We start from the raw sequence: 21,220 nt of genomic DNA, 5'->3' as shown, positions 1-21,220 counted from the left end.
TACCAGATTTAACTATTTAGGTTACAGGTATGTTTTTAAACCAAAATAGTTAAATCGGCACAACTCCCAGTGTGGAGGTAGTTGCATTATAAAGATGCCTTGCACCGACATAACTTGTTCCCTTAAATTTATAGGAATAAGGTACACTGGTATGAGCATTTTTATAGCAGTAGAATTGCATCCACACTAGGGGTCTGTATTGCTTTAACTATACCAGTTTCAAACAGCTATAGTTAAAGCAATACAAAAACTGTACAGAAGCCCTAAGGCTATCTCTGCCCTAAAAAAACTTCTAATCTAGATCAGCAAAAAGTGAGACAGGAAATAGCATTATACCCACCTAACAGAGAACTGAGACACAGAGAGGTTAAGTGACTTGCCCAAGATCACACATGAAATGTGTGGCAGATCTGGGAATAGAACCCAGGTCTCTTGAGACCCCATGGCTTTTAGCCCCAAGATGATCCTTGTAGTGTCAGTATAGTTAGGTTGTGGTGTTACTAAAATGGTAGCTCCTAAATATCTCTTTAAGGAGATACAGCAGCCAGCCTCACTAAAGTACAGGCAAGTTCATTCGATAAAATATCTTTTCCATGCCTGGAGGCAATATCGATGCAGAAATGTATAGAACCTGGACTGGACATAGCAATGGAAAAATTAATTGGAGGATACATCCTGCCACAGCTGAGGTATGGACTAGATAAGTCTTTTCCAGCTTCAATTTCTATAAAACCTTTTTACATGTTCCAACCACCCAACCAGCTCTATTCAAGGATCAACTTTCAGCCTACCACCTTGTATAACAGCATAGCCATTGTTCCTTCTAAAGGAACTGATTTGTTAAAGGAATTATTCTTCATACCAAATTGAAATATGGTAGAACTGTTTAATACTGTAAATGACTAGTTAGAATGTTCAGCATTAGATACTTGGGGACTTAAATATGTGTGGGTTTTCTGCTTCCTTTCAAAGTACAGCAGAACTGCAATAGTTCTTTCTTTGGCTTGATTTTTTCAAAAAAGCAGCAGCATCCCACTACTACTTAGAGGTTGAGTAAGTATTACAGAGAGGTCTCATGTCTAAGACTTTGTTGTTTTAAGAATATTTTACTGACATGCTGTCATATTATCCATAATGAAATTGTCAAAATAAATTAACAAAGCACATGTGAGGCCATGACCATGGTTTTTCATTTTACTTTCTAATTTGTAAACCTGGGGCTGTTCATGCCATATGATCCACGTGGAAAGACACTGAATTCAGTGTGGCTACGCAGTGGTAACAGGGATCCACTTGCAAGGATCAGACTGCAGGGCTGGTGCCCTAAATGGGTGCAGCCCGTCCTTGGTGCTGATTAGCCAAAGTGTACACCACCAGCATATTAAAATCACTGCGCATCTGGGAAAACCAACCTGCTAGTTCATTATAGATTTCATTAAATAACGGAGTCCTCAATATGAAATGAATTAGCAGAATACTTTTTCAGTACGCCAGTTTGAAAATGCACGTCCGCTTTGCTATAGCCATAGATTAGCATTATTTTCTGATGGCAGTTGAACTCAGAAACAATAAAGGAGGAGAGCAGTGAGCTGCCTGACCACCAGCTCCACCTCCCTTCCCATTTGCCGCAGAGGAAGATAATATCACTCCTGTTCATTAAATAGCAATAGGCCAAAGAGAATGAACTTGGTGAAGTGAGATCTATGGTGGATGAAAAACTGCAGGCCTCATAAAGCTGTTTGGGGTATAATATATGCATACCATTGAAAGCTGTAATCAGTCCCAAGAATCAGTGGGCAGTGTTTGACACAGTGGAGGTGTAAACCTGATCAGAAATGTAATTTAGAATAGCAAGCCCTTTTATGTTAGGGACGGCACTGGGGGGGGAGAGATGAAGGAGAATCACTATTCTCCGAATACCAACTTTTCTATAGGCCTCCAAGGTTTGCATTTAGCATGAAGAAGGATTTTCAGGTTAATTGTGCAAGTAAGGCAAACAGTGAATCCCTTTATCGGGAACATAAATTCCAAGGTCTGCTGTTGTCATGTTGAAACAAATGTGGCATATGCAAGAATAAATGAAGTAATGAAAGATACTCATTTGGGTATGTGATATATACACACACACAGAGAGAAGCTTACCTCTCTCCCTCATTTTAGATGTAACATGCACCCTCATATAAAAGTGAGGGTTTTTCATTCCCTATGCCATTATACACAAAAGAGAGGAGATGTTTTACTAGAACAGTTTGGTCTTTGCGGCTTTCTGTATTTGTATTGATAAAGTGTTGCAATCAACACTTTGTCTCGCTTCCTTATTTTAATTTTTTTTCTGTCAGTGAATCTCAGTGGGGTACTCTAAACTGTATTTTTATAGATGTCCTCTTTCCCTGCAAACTTTTATCTTCAGCTAGTGAAAAAGATTAATAATCCCCTTACCTTTGCTGCAAAAGGTTTAATAAACAATGCTTAATTAAAACAAGAGAAGCACAATAAACCCAGAGGGTTTTGCGTTAGCAGTGCAGATTCATGTCATTTTTCTTGTTTGTTGTGTGTTTTTAAAAATGGGGTTGGGGGAAGGACTTGGAGAGAACTTCAGGTTTTTATATTTAATTGAACTAACAGCATGTGCTGACAAGTAATAAATAACAGTGGCATGGAGTGACTAAATAAATTGGTTTCCTCAAGCAATGATTCATTCTCTGTCTTTCATTGCCATCAGGTTAAGAGACAGCTTCTTTTTGTCACCCTACAGGAGAAATATTTGATAGTGTAACCATCCTCTTTCCATTCCAGCCTGGGCAGCCCCTTAAATGCATTGAATTAATATAAATAAATAAAAATAGAGCAGTTAAACAAAACTTGTGTTGCTCGTTGACTTATAAGTCCCTAAAGAAAGAGTTGCCAAGAAAGCATCTTGCAGTGATTCAGCTTAGTTTGTAGGAGTGAAATGCAGGATGCTGACTTTTGCAGAAGAAGCCAAAGTAGTATTGAATAATGGAAAATGTCCTTTATCTTTGTAGGTTCGTGCTAAGCACACATTTAAGAACAATATTGATAGGTCCTGATCCTGCAAATGCTTTTTGGTAGTAGACCCATATCCATTTCTGGCTCTGCAGAAAAATCTTGCAGTGTCAGTATCAGAGCGAAGCAACATTTTGAGTGCAGTGAGCATTGTCAGATGTAGATTTTTTTGATACTGTGATCCTAGATGGGGCATTATTGCTACTGAGCTTAGCAAATGTTGATTATTTTTTTTTAAATTAAAACCTTCCAATAATTACCTCTTCTATATAATCAAATAGCAGGATGACTAAGTCACTTGGGAGGAAGAGAGCTAAGGTGAACTATTCTATGCTAGTGTGACTTCCAGCTGCACATAAAACTGATCACATCACTGAATGTATATTAGATAGATCTGCTCATCATCACATTGCTATTCTACTGGTTTCAAACTTGATTTGGGATCCAGTTCAAGGGTTTGGAGCTAATTTTTAAGCACTTTAAATGGGTCAGAGCCTGGCTCGTTGAGAGACCACGCCATCATCAAGGACAAACTAGGACAGCTGCTTGCCTTCTGTTGTGGAACTCATTATCAGAAGGGACTATAAGGAGCCCGAGCCTGACCATTTGCAGAGCTCAATACAAGGCATCTCTTTGCACAAGCCTTCCTTCCATACTGAGATGACCTGATATCACTTCTCACTGACATCACTTTGATTTATGTAAGTAACTGCAGCTGAACTCAAGGAATCTGAACTTAAAGTCCCTGTTGAACATAGTACAACTTGTTATGTATTTAGTGCCCAATTAACCACCATGATGGACATTTAAAAAGGGCTAGAAATAAGCTGTCTCCAACTTTTTCATACCAGGGACTACATTGTGTTAAAGACTGAATTGGTGGATCCCTTCCTCTCCCATTTGTCATTGTCAGAACTCCTCCTTAACCATTCACCATCCATCCTAACATCTCTGTGGCAGTGTCTTACATGGGAATGTAATATTAGCCAATCAGTTCTCTTTGGGCTACCATTGGTCCACAGATCACCGTTGTGGAACCACTGGAGACACACCAAAACCTTGCTGCTTATAAAGGTGAAGGGAAGGTGACTTGTGCCTGGTGCTAAGCCTCAGCAGGTTCTATCTATCCAGATACTTACATGGCTCCGGTCACTGTAGTATTTAAGTGCTGGAATGTTTTGCAAATGTATCTGAGGTTCACTGATGTTTTGGGAACACCCAGTCAAACAGCAGCTTTGTTACAAGGTAAGTCATGTTAACAGGGTTATAAGATGGCATATCCTTTTCAGTACAGCCTCTCTCCTTTGTAAACTTAAATAAAAGAGGGTTTGTCCATCTGACAATTACCCTGGCTTTTGTAACAGGACTACTCAATGCAGCAAAAATAAGTCTCTTCACAGGATTGGAGGCTGGGAACTTAAGCTCAGATCCACAAAGGTATTTAGGTTCTTATCTTCCCTGGAAGTCAGACATCTAAACATCTTTGTGGATCTGGGCCTGATTGATGTATATAACTGCATCCCTGAGGGGAAAGGGAACAGAGGGACTCCCACTGATTAAACCAGAAGTAAGGGAGGGGTCGAGCATGTCTCCATCCCATGATACCCTGCCGGTTAACCTTATAAAGCAATGGACTTAAATTGCAGCAAGGGCGGCTTACCTTGGATATCAGGAAAAACTTCCTAGCTGTCAGGGTGGTTGAGCACTGGAATAAATTGCCTGGGGAGGTTGTGGAATCTCCATCATTGGGGATTTTTAAGAGCAGGTTGGACAAACACCTGTCAGGGCTGGTCTAGATAATACTTAGTCCTGCCTTGAGAGCAAGGGCCTGGACTAGATGCCCTCTCAAGGTCCTTTTCTGTCATATGATTTTATGATCACTCGACTGCACTGGTCACATGTAAATTTACTCTGCAGTAGAAACAGAGTGTACCCTTCTTCAAGTCTGATTGGGCAAAGGACAGTCCTAGAAAAAGCCAATTATTCTGCTAAAGATGATAAAACCCAATTCAGATGAGTGTGGGAGTACTTGAATGTTCTGCAATGCAGCTACTATAAATGAGACAAGTTAGTGGTTGACTTGACTCTAGCTTATAAGTCTGTCTACCAAAACCATATACAATATTCAAATTCTGTATAGTGCTATTTATTCTTTGTACTAGATGAAAGCCCATATTGTCATATGGGTCTAATTTGTTAAGTGTAAAAAAAAGTTGAAAATGGCTGAGAACTTTAAAAATTGGACAGTGACAAACCACAAATCCCAGTGATGATTGAATCTGGAGATATTCTAAACAAAAAGAGCTCCCAAATGTGCTTATAGCTCTTTCTTTCCATCGCTTTACACTGCCTCAACAGCCATTCTAGGCTTCAGAGTGACAGCCCTGGAATCTTATATAGATGACACACTGCAAAGAATTCCTTTAGGACAGTCCCCACAATCGTTTGTACTGCGTACCTATAATTATCCTTCCTATGCCCTCTTTGCTTTTGTTGTACTACTTTAGCAGTAAATCTTGAATCTATCAGGGCTATTACCTGCCGTCTCACTCATAACTGGTTTTTCCAGCTGGATGTCACTGAGTCTTAAAGTGCAGTTCTACTCTGGCAAGTGCCTGTTTAAAAAAAAAATGGTACCTCGGCCTCATTACTCAATAGAGCAGTTGTCTGTGTGTGTTCACAATTAGATATGCTGACTTGTCTACACACACACGCACCGTATTGATTTAATGATAGTAGGGCTACGTCTACAGGAGTGTTGTACTGGTGTAGGAATACCAATATACTATACCAGCAAAATGCTCCTAGTGTGGCTGCAGCTATACCAGCAAAGCTGTGCTTTGTACTGGGAAAACAACACTACCTCATAGGCAAAACTGGTTACACCAGTACAAGCTCAGGTTTGCTGATAGAATTGTGTCTTTGCTAGGGTCTTCGGCTGGCACAGCTGTATCAGTCGGATTGTGGTCCTGACCAACATAGCTATGCTGGCAGAATTCCCTAGGGTAGATATAGCCAAGTGTAGTGTAGGCCCTTCCTCTGTTGTACCTTTTAAGACAGCTTGGTTTTTCCTTGTGCAGTTCCTGTGAAGATGTTTCTGTATGTCTGGGACTCTTTGCTGCAGCTGCTCTGTTTTTTGGCTTGCAGCCTAATTTCTCTGCAGAAACTCCTCTTAATGGTGCTAATTGTTCCCTTGAGCTGCCCTTGCAGTCTTTGTCATTGCCCTTAGCTGCTGGCTCTGGCAGCACAGCCAGTGCTAGGTAGGGTGACCAGAGTCTTTTTCTTATATAGGCTCCTATTATCCCTCACCCCCGTCCCAATTTTTCACATTTGCTGTCTGGTCACCCTAGTCCTAGCAGCCATTCTAGCGCTTGCGAGGAAGAAAAACGAACCCTCCCCCAGCTGCACAGGAGTTCCCCTTACTCTCTTCCTTTCTTCCTCCTCCTCTGGCAGGTGGGATACAGCCTGTTCTAATGCCCTGGGCCTGCCACCCCCCTCTGTTAACAGTTGGTTCATACCAGGCTACCTCCATTGGCTTCAGTGCAGCTAATGGCATACAACTAGTGCAGCCTAATGGCGAATCGGGCTCCATGGGTATGTTTACACTGCCATTAGGAACCCACGGCTGACCTGGGCCAGCTGACTTGGGCTCACAGGGCTTGGGCTGTTTAATTGTGCTGTCGATGTTTGAGCTGGGTCTGGGGCCCTCCCCCCCCTTGCAGGATTCTGGAGCCTGCGGTCCAGGTTGAGTCTGAACGTATACACGGCCGTGAAACAGTTAGCCTGAGCCCTGCGAGTCCGTCAGCTAGCCACGACCAGCCGCGCATTAACAACTGCTGTGAAGACATACCCCACATTATACCGCGGAGTAGGCAGGAGCAAGCACAACAGAAAGGCTTGTGTGGTTACAAACATGAGAAATGCTGTACTGGTCACAATTGCAGTTGGCCAACCTTTATTCAAAAACAAATTGTTAATTATTTGGTTGTTTTTTTTTTTAAACAAAAATCTTCATGGAAAATGAGTTCTTTGAGCCAACGTGCTCCTTGGTTTGGTAACGGTTGTCGCTGATTAGTCCCCTGAAGATGGCAATTGTATATCTAGTTGTATTTTGCTTTTGACTGTACAGTATTCTTTAATGCAAGCCTGCCAAGTTAAGCTCTTCCTCAAATGGAAGTTTTGGAAAAACACACTTTTAGAAAATCTAAAAAACCTCCAGAAATGTTTGGGGGGCTCGGGGTGTTAAATTCCAGTGAAAATGTTTGCATTTAAACTAATAGATGTTCCATGGCTGTGGAACCTAAAAGTGAAGTGAGCGATGAACAAAAACCCCTGCATTTCATTGTCCAAGCTGAGAGAGAAGCTGACAGTAAAGAGCATTGTAACGAGATGGCTTCCCCTGTGGGCTGGAGAGCCTGGGCCTAAGCCAACCTGACTACAGAATGAGCCTCACCTGGGGGAAGAGACTCAGACCATTCCCCATAAAGAGCAGAAGGTGCATCTGCCCCTTTAGAGAAATGTAGCAGCCTTCTCAATTTATTCACGAGTGCTAACAGAGCAGGACAGTCGGGTCGTTGGACTGCAACAAAACCTGGCTGCTGAGGTGGGGGGTGGGGAAGTGAAGTTTTGGGGGTTTCATAATATCTGGCCCCCCATCTCAGAAATGCAGCAAAGATGCTGGCTTGCTAAAAAGCTTGTACTTGTCCCTTGAGGCAGCTCCTCTATCACAGGATGACAGTGGCTCTTTAACAGGAAGCAGGGCCAGTGCACCTGCCCCCTCATTAGCTGCCTCCCAAGTGAATTTAAAGACAGAAACCTGATGAATGCGTATTGCCTTAGCTCAGACTGAGTCAGTCAGGAAAAGGGCAGGGGAGAGCTGCCAGAAACCATGGGGACTGTGGAAGGACCTGAAGGAAGCAGAAGGTATTTCTTGGGGGAAGGCTGAAGGTAGGAGAGCAGCAATAAAGGTTTGCTGGGTGTCCTCCCCAAGCCAGAGGGCCAGGGCTAGAGGCACTTGAAGGCCAGAGAGATGTCAGCAGGTGACCACCTCTGCTGCTAAGCCAGGGCCAAAGACCAGCCTGGGCTGAAAATAGGTAAGTTCTTCCCTTGCTTCCCTGCCAACAGCTCAGTGCTGAAGAGTTGGGCCCAGAGGAACATTTAAGGGGAGTGAGGGATGCTCCCTGGTGAGGGTGATCAGAACAGCTTTGAACTCCCTCTGGAAAGGCTGGGGTGGCTGTCCTGGCTAGGAGCGGCCCATGCTGGCTACGGTGGAAAATGCTTTCCATGCCCAACCCCCTATAAAACAGCTGAGCAGCACAGCAATTTGGCACCCCCTGGAAGATGGTGCCCAGGGTGACCACCTCTCTCACCCACCCCTGAAACTGGCCCGTCCTGGAAGAGGGACGGAGGAGGGCTGACAGTTTGGGTGTGGCAGCAGATGCCAGAATGTGGGATGTGTTACGTCAATAGATAAGATGCCTTGGATTTTAAGACTACTTGCATTGGGGTGACTGATAAATGGACTGTTTGCCCAAATAATAAACGAGCCCCAAGGAGGCGTATTTTTGAGGCAAGAGAGCATCATATGGAGTTATTGGGGACTCTGAAAGGGGAAACTGAGGTAGGGGTCTGTCATGCTGTGGTCTGCAGCAGGAGGGTACACCAGGCAGGGGCCCCCATCATCGTACTCCCAACCTAGTACCTGAAGGTGAATAAAGATATCAACCTGATTCCACTTATGCCCCCAGAGAGGAATGAAAATATCCCACTGCTATGTCCTGTGTTGAGAAGAGGCCACTGCCTATTTCTTCAGCTGGTGGTTATGAAGAAGGGCCTTCTTAGGACTAGGAAACCGCATGTGAGACTGGATAGGCGTGGGGTGGAAACCCTTTGAGAGACTAAACACCAGATGAGTCATAGCAAGTTCTGATAAAATCAGTGACTGTCAACATTTTCCATGGCTAAATGATTTCATTCTGTGCTAACCCATTGCCCCTGCATGTGCAGACTGAAGTGACTCAGACAACAATAGCTTTAAGCAGTTTATGCTGCCTAAGTGAGAGGATCTTCAGGAATTAATCTTGCAGTTCTCTCTATTATTGTACGTCACTGTTTTCTGCCCACACAATGTCCGTGGTGTAGAGAGTAAGGAAGGGGCAGGTGCCAAGTTGTCCAAACTCCCAACGTGACTCTGTTTATCTGTGCACACAGTTTGTTTTAGGCTTCGAACTGAACACCTCTGTATCTGTTCTGTTGCTAACGGGGGAAGAAAGATATTACAAGGGACACACTGACACTTATTCTGTTTGCATTTTGTAGTAATTTGCTTAAAAGGAAAGGAGGACTCCAAAATTAGGCAGAAAATGGCCTAATGCTGGAACTGAAACTGTGTGGGACAGCAGGAATACAACAGAATATGCTGTTTTTGGTACACCGCACCTCCCCCCCCCAGCAGCTATCAATAGTGTGACCAACCCTTCCCTGCTACAGAATAAGAGATAGGGAGGATGGCACCTTACCACTTATGAAGTCCTTTATGGGATTCTTATAATGTGCATTAGGGATGGATTTCACCTTACTGCAGAGAGCTAATGGGAGGCCCTAAGCACTGCCGACTCCTTCTATGTAGGGGTGAATTTCACCCTCTGAACAGGGAACATAATTGGTATTTGATTACTAATATCTAGCGAGAACTGCAAATGTACACATGGTCTCTAAAGAGCATGTAAAGATGCATGAGCCCTGGACCAAATAACTTAGCCAAAAGCCCATTGACTTCAATAGGATTGTTGCACAGGTTGAAAGTGTAAAGGGGGACTGAATCAGAACAAATGTAGTGCACCCAAGTGCGAGGGGTTGGGGAGGTCCAGGCAGAGAGAGGCTTTGCAAAATAAGTGGGTGTGAAGGGGGTGCTGGCTTCTGTCGTTGGCATTCAGAGATGATTGCAGCTTTATTAACTAGCTTTTTTTCTAATTGGCTGATTATGATGTTTTTACGAGGTTAAGCCAGCAGTAAAAATTAATAATGCAATTTACACAATCTTAATTTGGGGATGGCTTTAATGAAGATTTTTCTTACCTTTCTTGAGATTATCTCTGTTCCTAGTACATACTGTAACAGGTAGAGAAGGAATCAAGTTGCTAAGTTACAGGGTAAAATTTCCAAAAGTGACTAAGTCACATTGAAAGTCATGGGGAGCCTGGATCCTAAGTCACTTAAGCCCAAACTACCCAGGGTACACATTCTAGCCTGGCCAAGGTTTGGGAGTATTTGGATACTGAGTTTTGGTTCAAGCCTGTCCCTCACAGGAACCAGAACTAGATTTATTAGAAGTATAATTTAGCTAAATTTAGGAGAGAGAAATGTGGAGAAAATCCGGCAAATCACTGGCGACAGAGTCAGCACCTCCAAACAGACTTAGGGGTGTCATGTGAGCTAGTGCCTAAGTGCCCTGGGGTTGGCACATTCTAGCTCAGGCTATGTTGTTTTAGAGTATTAAGCACTATTACAGAGCCTCTGCCTAACAAATGGAAGAGCTTCGCCATTGTCACTACGCTGCACGCGACAGTCAGAACTTCATGGGGGTACCCAGGGCTAGCACTGAGATCCGAAAGTCCAGGCTCCTACCAATTGCTGTTTCCATGTATTGCAGTAGCACCTAGGAGCTCCAGTCATGGACAGGACCCCCTTGCGCTAGGTGCTGTACAAAGACAGTGTCTGCCCCCAAAGAGCTTACCAGCTAAATATAAGCCAACAGATGGCTACAAATACTGGAGAGTACAAAGTAACAATGAGACCATATTGTCTATGTAGACAAGACGGGGCGGGGGGAGGTAGAACACGAGTGGAATAAGCAATGTGACGGCAGCAACCGTCATGTTAGTGCCCCCATTTTTGGGGGGAGGAGAAAAGAGGGGAAGGAGGTGAGAGAGACATGAAAGGAGGGGAGAAGGGGTAGGTGTGGGGTGAAGCTGAAGTGAAGAAAAGCTTTGACTGGACTGTCTAGAGATCTAAGTGTCCCAGCTTTGGCCGCTTCTGGTCCTACTAGGTGGAATCTGGCAGCCCACATGGTGGGAGGGAGGAGAGACGCAGCCTGGGTCCTAGTGCCCCAGTGTGGGGGAGAGTGTCTCCCCTACACAATTCTAGATCCAGAGGGATGTCCCTGACTGGGGCCATTTTACACCCTGCACCAAATGCATTTGAGCTAAAGCAATTGGCAGTATATGGCCTATGACACAGTCAAGCAGGTCTGGTTCCCTCCTGTAGAGGACAGTAGTGCACACATTAATCAATTGCAGTACAACCCATTCACAACAGAAAACTTTTAGTAATATCGACGGGGATTGTGTACAGAGAGTCAAGGCCATGACAATGTAGGCTTTCTTATATTGCTTAAATATATTCTTGCATTGCTGCACCGTGTGACTTTGATTTCTATTCATGGAGATACCACTTAACCATTAACAATGAAAACAAAATAAGCTGTATTTATAGTATACATATTACAAAAATTAGCATATAAATAAACCGACACTAGAGAAAACAATGTGAAGAGTTTTTGTTGCTAATGTAATTTTCTCAAATGAAATAGGTAGATTCTCCCAAATTACTGACCAAAAGGGTTACTGTGGTGAGTGCAGCGGGATGTTTCATTTTCCTCTTTCTGTGAACTCCAGCCAGTTTATAAAACACGTGGTTCTGGGAGATCCCTCAATGTCTGTGCTCAGTAGTAGAACTTCAGTGACTCAAGGATTGCGGGGGGAGGGAATCTCTCGTGGGGGAAATAATAAATTGTTCAGAGCACATCACAGTGTTTGCGGAAGCCAATATATTGACAGGACTAAGGGTCTGATACTCCCACTGACTTCAGTGGGCTTCGTATCTGGTGTCCCGGCATCAGTTTCACTTCTCCTTGGAGACTGTTCTCTAGAGCTGGGCAGAATTTTTTTGGACAAATAGTTTATTCACCGAAAAATGGATTTTTGGGGCTGTCTGAAACTATAGTCATGAATTTGATAGACATTCATTGAACAGCTTCAGCCCCAAAAACTACTTGGGCGAGGTGCACGATGCCCATCACACAATGGTGGAGGTGTCACTGCACCCCTGCTCCTATGGCCCCATGATTAAAGCACTCATCTGGGAGACTGATTTGGGAGACTTAGATTCCAGGCCCCCCTGGCCTGATTCAGTGCAGGGATTTGAACTGCAGCGGGGGTGGCCAAGTGCCCTAACCACCAGGCTATAGGGTACTCCAGGGTGGGTCTTTCTCAGTCTCTGCTGTTGAAGCTGTTCCATTTCGTATCAGAACTCAAATCATGGGCCACAGGGTGGGGAGAGAGGATGACTCAAGACACTCACCCAGGAGAGGGGACACCTGAGTTCTAGTCCTTGCTACAATGACTGACTAATTATACAAAGGAAACAGCTTCCATATTGTGCTAGGTGCTGTACAAACACAACAAAAAGATGGCCCCTGCCCCAAAGAGCTTATGATCTAAGTTTTTTTTAAAAAAAAGATCAATCCCATAATTTTCACTGTCGCCAGCAAGCTGCCCTGTGATTTGAACAAGGGACCTTCGGTACCATAAACACAGACCCAGCATTAACGCCTCCTGGCTTGTTTTGCTGCCCTTCTGCTGTCCCTGCAAGCTTTAAACTAACCTTGAATAGGTTTGGCTGCTTCCCCTGTTTCCAGTACTTTATTTTCTTTAACCTCAAGCTCTCAGAGCATCCCCCTTGTGGTTTTTGAATTGCCTTTTTTTCCCAGAGATGCTCTAGTCTGCTGTGCTTTAATTATAGAGTCTCTTAGGATTTCCCCCAGCTGCCTTCTGCACACACAGCCTTTCCCTCCCTCTGTACTTTCTGTTCTTTACATAATCAGCCTCTTGGCGTAATAGTCCACGGCTGCCTATGTGCAGTCACCATGGTCCTATGCTTACAGCACACAGCAGCTGAAGCACTTAGCTAAGAACTTGTGACCTTTGACTACAACTAATGATGAACTAAAAGGGAGAGCTGCTCGCTCGGTTAGTTGAGGGAGCCCGTATCCAGGTGGAGAGATCACATGTTCTGTTCACTAGCCGGCAGTAATACTGATCGCCTGGCTGCTGAGAATGGGAACTTTTCTAATGCCAGGCTGGATTCACCCCAGCTGGTGCTAGGAAGTGTAGTCTGCCCAACCTGGTGCTAGTCCGGCCCCTTGTGCTCCAGGAGAGAATCATCCATGGAGGAGGAAGTCAGATGGTGGTTCCACTGTGGTCCACCTTTGGGGTCTAATCTAGGGAAAGCAGCTTTAGTTCCTACCTGGGGCACCACAGGAACCCTGCAGCAGAGGCTGGATAAGGGATACATTGCAACTCCTGGTTGACAGGCTCTTGCCCTCTGCTTTTGGGGTTCTGTTAACCCTCTTGGAGCTCCTCCCTCACAAACATAAGGGTGAGTGTTGCAATCGCTCTGCAATCACCACTATGACCTGGTGTAACCTGGCAGAAGCCAGACTAAAAGGGGGTGTCTGAAAATGGTCAACGTGAGCATCATTGCAAACTGGATTGGCATTTATCTGAATCTGCCAGGTCAGAGTAGGGGAGATGACCCCAAGAGGGTTAGCAAAGCAGAGGAATTAGACCTTAGTGCATCCTCCCAGAGGGACAGATCTTTTCATTGGTTTTAATCAAAACTTCCCATTGAAATTGGCAGGGAGTTCTGCTCACAAACCAATGGCATGCTCTGGCCGAAGTCACGGCTTCCCTGTTTGGTGAATCTCCCTGACTTCTTAACAGCACACTCTGCCTTTCAGCTTCACCCCAGCACCAAGGCATATCTTCCCAGGAAACCTTGAATCCTCTTAGCTAAAGCCGAGCCTTATTTGTGGGGAGGCAGGAGGGTATCTAGAGCGACAGTGTTAAATGGGTGTCTCTGCATTGCATCCTTTTGAAACCTTCTGCTAACTCATACTTGCATATGGTAGGCTGGCGATCCCAGTTTTTACGCAGTCCCATTATTGATAACATTCCATAGGGTGGTACCTCCGAGAGATACTTAATGAACTTAAAAAAAAAGTTTTGAATATAAAGGTTATATTATCAACAACCGGTCGTTTGAAAGAACTAAATAGGATTATGAAGATTATCCTTCTTTAACAATGCCTTAAATTTTTATCTCCTTATCCTTTCCTCATTGCTTTCTCTCTCAAGCCATTATGGTTTATTGTGTCTCCACCAGGTACCTTGCATGTGATTTACACACTGACTGGCTGTGCTTTCAGAGCAAGTTAATGATATAATATCCCCATTTATATTCAGAGCAGTCAACACTTTCTAGCTCTCAGAATAATAAAACCACCTGCATTTAATATACATGGAAAAATGAGAAGGCAAATAGCAGATATGGCACAATCAGATAAGTGTAATCAGATAAAATATCACAATATTATAGCAGATCAGCATCTGGTAATGACTTGAATTTTAAAAGACTGACAAACAGCATGTCCTAAAGCAATCAGGCATACCTCATTCGGAGCTACTTATCCCAGATTTGATTGCTCTTCTCATATGTTTCTGGCAGATTAAACATTCAGGGTTTCTTAGTTTAACTCTTCTAACACTGGCTCTCTTTAGTGGAAAAACCACCACCTTTTTACCTTTTTCCTCCCGCAGCAGAAAGCAATAACAAATTGGGTAAGGGAGAAATGAACCCAGCTCCCCTCTACTGTCACAGTGAACTGAGCCAAGTTGTTGGCAATCTCTCTTGACGCGTAGACAGTCGTAGAACACTTTGCAGGCTCGGTCTTTGCATTCACTGCCATGGGGAGCTAGTCATTGACACGATGTTTGAAACTTGCACATCTATTTCAGATGCATTGAGCTTTGGATCACTGGGGCAGCGACATTTTTATACCAAGTACTACTAAGCACTATGGGGCCCTGATCTGAATTGGGGTCTTCTAGGCACTACTGTAATACGAATCAAACAGCAACACTTAAGAGCATGCACTCTAGGCGAATTTGGCACTTTACCTCTAGCTTAATTATTTCTATGTTTTTTACAGCAACAACGAACCTCAGGTTTTTAATCCACCCACTGAACTAACACTGTAGAATTCATTTAGAAAAATGTCTTTCCACCTCGTATTTGAATGAGATGCTACTTCTACTAGGAATTAAAGCAGCCTTGACTGCTGATTATGTACAATGGAATATTGCTGCAAGGTCCCTCGTGTATAAATTGGGTAATGCAAGCATCAGCGGTGTGTAGTTGCTCTAATCTCCTTTCCTTTTGGTTTGGCTTCCCAAGTGACACTGCTCCCAGAAAGCATATCCCTGGCCTGACATCTCAGGATGGGGGAGTTCATTCACTCCTAATTACTGGGCCTGCAATCGGACTTTGCATGCTGAAAATTGAAACTGTGGGTCTCCTGAGTACATCAGGATCTACATGCTCGCTCTTGAACTGAATCTGTTATGCAAGTGTTCTTTTTTCCCTTTAATATCACAGTACCTCCGTGTGCATTCACCCTGTGTGTAGTGGAGCATCAGGCAAGTGCTTCATATAGCTAAAGACACGCAACAATGCAGCATCCAAGAAGGGGAGAGAATGCACATTAGCCACGCTGGGTGGCTTTTTTTTTTTTTTAACTCATTTGATCTCATCTGTAATTCTAAATGTGGATTAAAGGCAACATCTGTTCCAGACCTTATTTTTTTTCCAAAAGATCTTGCTATGAAAAATTGAAACTTGCTAGTTTTGGTGAGGTGGGGGAGTTTCTTTTCTCCCCCAAAGTAACAAACAAAGTTGAGAGAGAATCATCTGTCCATCAGGGCAGGGCTAACAGCCAGAAAAGGAGCAAAGGAAATGGAGAGAGAGCATTAAATACAGACACAGCATTGGTGGTTATCTGAGAATGAAGTCAAGGCTTATCTTATCTAATCAAAGGGGAGAGTAGGCCCCTAAGGCTCATTTCAGTTCAAATTGGTATGTGTCAGATCATTAAATATTAATATTTTGGATACTTTGCATATATAGAGAGCCTACATCTGAGGATCTTGGCATGCTTTATAAATGTAAACTCTCCAGAGTAGATGAAGCCTTTAAACCCCGCACTGAATGGAGGGTGGGAGGAGGGCAGGTAACTCCACCACCTCAGGAAGGGATTGTCACTCAGAAGCGTGTGCCCACACTGGGGACGGAGGGGGAAGAAGGTGGGGATGGAGTGGCTCCTTGCACCCACTCCCCATGCTTGTGTGCTTGCTCAGCCTTTATAGAGTCAGGCCCTTAGTATTTTTTTTAAGTCTGCCTAGGTTCATGAAAGGTACCAGTCTCACAGTGCTGGAGACCGATGCTCTTTATTGGTCCACAGAGCTGGTACACCATAGGGAGCAGCAACACAAGCTTCTGCCCCATACCCGTGTCTCCATCCTGACTTGGAAGCATGAGGGGTTCATTCACATTTGCTGCCCGCTCAGTCGGTGGTGTGTGTCTGCTGATACGGTCAAGAAAGGTGCCAACAAGCTGTTGTGTGGTAGGTGTGTTTGGTTTTTTTTTTTTTTTAAATGTGGACATCTGTTTTGTTGTGATGGGACTCAAACCACCATTGGACAACTGGCAGAAATTTCCTGTCAGTGGCGGCAGTCAGGCTGTTTGAATAAGTGACCTAGAGGTAAAAGGCTTGCTAGTCCCATTACCAATTCCTAGAGCCATACAGCTCTCCGGTGAAGTCTGACTCACTGGCCATACAGGACTCTGGGTCTGCCCTTTCCCATCTCTGGGAGGCCTCTGCATCCCTTCCTCCTCCAACGCACTGCTTATACCCAAGGACAGAGGCAGCTGGGTTTTACACCAGCCAAGTCTTTCCCCATGCTGGGGGGACTGCTCAGGTGCCAGTTTGACGCAGTTGTGTCTCCCTTTTGCACTAGTAGAGCAGCACAAAAGGTTTTTTAATACACCATGAAAAACCCGTGCTATAATATTTTGCATGCCGGCAGGGAAGAAGATCTTCAGTCCTATTTAAAAATCCCTTAGTGCCTGTGCATTTCCTGGTTTTCTTACCAGCAGTGGACACACAGATATGGCTCTTGTGCGGGTCCCACACCAACTGAAACCAGTAAGCACTGGAAGTCTTGCAAGATCACTAGTCTGGGGCCCAGATGAAAGGAACTTCAAGTAGCGACAATAACCTACGGATAAAACAGCTAAATTTCCAGATGCTCTAACAGCATGAGAGTCATCTGTTCATTTTCATCTTTTTTAATTTCAAATGCAATCTATTTTATTCATATTAATATTTGTATCACCATTAGGAATATTAGCAACAACACATAACATTTTCAAGATGCCTAACTCTAGCTTAGTTGTAATATTTAGTCTATTTGGATTTTGGATCTATATTCTTTAGCCAAAAAACCCTCCAACCAAACAGCCAGTTGTTAGTGGTCTGATTTTTTTTTCTTCAGATGTGCTGAGCACCCACAGCTCCCACTAAATTTAATAGGAGCAGTAGGTGCTCAGCACCTCTGAAAATCACACCATATATCTGGGACTTGCTTAGGTGACTAAGGCCTGGGCTACACGGGGTGTGTGTGTGTGTGTGTGTGTTTCGAACTAAGATATGCAACTTCAGCTATGCGAATAGCATAGCTGAAGTCGAAGTATCTTAGTTCGACTTACCTGGCCGTCCTCACGGCGGCAAGTCGACTGGCGCGGTGCCCCTGTCGACTCTGCTTACTCCTCCTGCCGAGGTGGAGTATGGGCATCGATTCGGGGATTGATTTATCACGTCTAGATGAGACATGATAAATCGATTCCCCGATACATCGAACACTACCCGCCGATCTAGCGGGTAGTATAGACGTATCCTAAGGGAGTAAGGTGAAACTGATGGGATTTGAGTGCCTATTTCCCTTAGGCTTCTTTGAAAATCCCAGACTCAGTGCTTACATTTAATACACGCTCTACGTTAGTGATGCTTGCTCCCTATCGGGGATGATTCTCAATAGCAAAACTGTCCTCTCTTGAGATTCTGCACCCATATCATTTCCACTGTTACGGTTTTCACTTTTGGCTTCAGATCTGGAACATTATGCACACCCATGTGTGCGAAATTGAAGCATTTCTGACTGAAGCTAGTAAATTAGATGTATCTATAGCTCTTGGATAAATTGTTGCTCCCAGAGTGAGAGAGGAGGGTGAGGAAGGGGGACTTCAAGAGGAGAAGACAAAGGAGTAATGGCAATATGATGATTGTCACTCATCTTAAAGAAGGAGCAAGTGGTGAAAATGATCAAGAGTCTCCTCTCCCCCCACCCACCCCCGTTATCCCCTCTTGCTCACAATTCACCATAAGGGAGACATTTCCTGATTTATTGCTTGAAAGGCTGCCATATCTCTTCATCATTTGGAGGGGAACTTTTTTTAATTTGGGTAGATAAGATCTCAGGCAGCCTGAAAGATATTTCAGCCTAAGAATGAAATATCAGAATGGGAAACCTGACATCTGAATGTCACAAAAGCAATCTTTCCACACGCTCAAAAAAAAAATGGCTAAAATGGAGCCAGGCCTCTCAGTATTCTGCTATGCTTTCGAAGACAGAACTAGGAAAGCAATGCATAAAATAACAGTAGATATTATGCTTCCTTCTATACACCCATATGCTGTATGACACAATCAGATTGCAAAATGAGTATAGTGTCTTCTTGCTGCAAAAGCATGCCTTCCATTACCATTAATGGGAATTACACATGCTTGTTGAGGGTGGGGGAAAATATACTCCTCTGCTATTTAGTTCTGAGTTACTGTAGATATTTTGTACCAGTGATGTGATGGAATCAGTTACAAGAAATCTGATACCATGGTGACGGGGGCCGGTATAGTGAGCTAGCTAGATAATGGGTAGTTTATACCTCTGCTGAACTCAGAAGACTAGTTTTCATTAGGAGTACCTGCCTGAGATACAGCCCGGAGAGTGTGATAGAATATACATTAATCTCTATCTCTGCTTGCTGAATAACTCTGCAAAAAATCCACATGAAACCTATTTTTCAGTTAGTGGAAAAACCCAGGCATTTCAGAGAAGTTCAGAGATTGTTGGGGAAAAAAAAATTAAAATATCTTTTATGACTTGTATATAGAAAATATCTGTGATAAGTAGCTAACTAGGATGAATAATGAGAACTTCCATTAACATATTTTACAAATACATCAATATTATGGCTCAGCATGTCCTTGTTCCTGTTCAAAATTAGTAATGACAGATACTAAGACCCTATTAATATTTTAATAGGCTGATAGCACAGCCAAGCATGCAGCAAATAATTATATAAATCAGTAGCCAGGTTTATAAACCTTAGTGGGGGTGATCCTGGGGAGAATGATATATAAAAAGAATGTGTGGGTCCAAGTCAAAGACCTAGACCTTAATTCTCTCTCTAAAACTTCAGAGGTATAAGAATCTGGTTCCAAATCTCACATCTGGCTTCTCTCTATAAAATGCGAAGAACCAAAGCCCTGGATCCAAACACTCCTGAACTCTGTTGCATAGGAAGAGTTTGAAATCCCGGTCCCAATTTTGTGGCATAGGTCCATCTCTCCCATACATCTGTATTCCCCTTCTCCTACATTTGTGACCTGGGGAGATACCAGCAGGGGTGCTGGAACAATTTGTACGGTAGGGGTGCTGAGAGCCATTGAACCAAACTGTAAACCCTGTTTACAATGGAAACCACTTCAAGCCAGCACCCCTAGTTCCAGCATCTATGGATCCTAGTGTATTTCAAAGTTCACTTACTATTTAGTATCTTTGTGCCCATATTCTAGACCTGTGTTGAAATGGAAAATACTACAAAAATTTACAAAAACGTCATTCTAATTTTGAACATATTTACTTTAACTGCGATTGTCCCTGTTGCATTCACCTTATGCAAAAGACTCTAGAGAACCAGAAATGTTCAGAGAAATGAGGATGTTCAAGTGAATTTTGGAGAATATTTGCAGAGGGCAAATTTTGAGATCATCAGTTGAGTATGGGTGCCAAAAACCTGATTCAGAGTGTTATACTTATTCAATAAGGGAAGAGAAATATGCCATGTGATCTACAAATCTAATGCACAGCTTGAATTTCCAATATAAAATGTCCATGATTAGCTGCTTGTGAAGGATGTAAAGGTTGAAAACGTACTTGCCAAAACATTTTTGCAGAAACTTTGAATAATAAAGGATTTGAAAAAATCAGAAGGATAATTCAGGAACAAAAGAGGCACAATTCATTATTCACTGTGAACGAATCAGTTCTGTTGAGAAGCTATCACTCATACTTGAATGGGCTGGGTCATGACTGACCTTACGAATGAAACAATAATTGTACCTATACTGTGTATCTTCTCACCCCACTATGTTAGTGGTTTCCCGGGATTGACATTTCCATGTCGGATGAACAAAAATATATATTATATAATGAATCTCAGAAAACTGAGATGTTAGATATAGTGTATTTCATTGGGCTGTTGTATTTTGGGGGTCATGCTTTTAAAGCAATCGTAACATCTCTAATATTGGGTGCCTCAAAACTCAGATGTGCGGATGCAAATGGAGCAGTTAGCCTAGTTGCAAGGAGATATTTTGCTTGTGGGGTATCATTAGAGTTTTGGAGCATTCTAAAATGTTATGGGCATCCTAAAACGTGGTCTCTCAAATTGGGTGCCCAAAAAAGAAACTAGAGGCTGATTTTGAAAATTTGGCTTATTAAGTTTTTCACTTAGACAGCTGTTATAGATCATGAGAGTGATGTTGAACTGCAAGTGTATTGAATGGTTTGATGTAACCCACATGAGCACTTAACTCCCAACAATGTATTGCATTAGTTCATCATTTTAAATTTTGTATCCAAATACTTGGGGAGAATGTGACACAGGACAGAGGAAAGCAGCCCCAAAACCTCCGTCCACCAAAACAAACAAACAAAGCAGTAACTGGTGTTGAGGACAGAAGCTTTCCATTAGTTCCCATTGTGATATGTGGACACCTGTCCAAAAACCACCACCACAGCTGGTGTTAACTACCACTTATGTTGTCAATCTCAGCAGAGAAGCTAAGGAATGAGGATCATGGAGACTGAATTACCCCCTCTTCCTTAGAGTGGTCCAACTAGTTCAGGGTTTCTTTACTCTGACGGGGGAAGCTGCACTATCATTGCTTGTTCATAAA

At 43.3% G+C, this 21,220-nt stretch overlaps 1 long non-coding RNA gene across 2 annotated transcripts in view; it reads left to right on the top strand.

Moving 5' to 3' along the window:
- The first annotated feature begins 3,616 nt into the window (after positions 1-3,616).
- Positions 3,617-21,220, top strand: part of LOC120408285 — a 205,853-nt gene continuing 188,249 nt past the window's right edge. The window contains exon 1 of one of the 2 annotated variants that reach the window (XR_005600584.1): positions 3,617-3,725. This is a non-coding gene — a long non-coding RNA (uncharacterized LOC120408285). Of the gene's footprint in view, positions 3,726-4,057; positions 4,270-21,220 lie in introns of those variants that run through there. The other variant, XR_005600583.1, reaches the window with a different exon arrangement.

This window comes from Mauremys reevesii, linkage group 6 (genome assembly GCF_016161935.1).
Source record: "Mauremys reevesii isolate NIE-2019 linkage group 6, ASM1616193v1, whole genome shotgun sequence".
NCBI lineage: Eukaryota > Metazoa > Chordata > Testudines > Geoemydidae > Mauremys > Mauremys reevesii.
The sequence above is the reverse complement of the archived record's forward strand: the minus strand, read 5'-3'. Positions and strand labels throughout refer to the sequence as shown.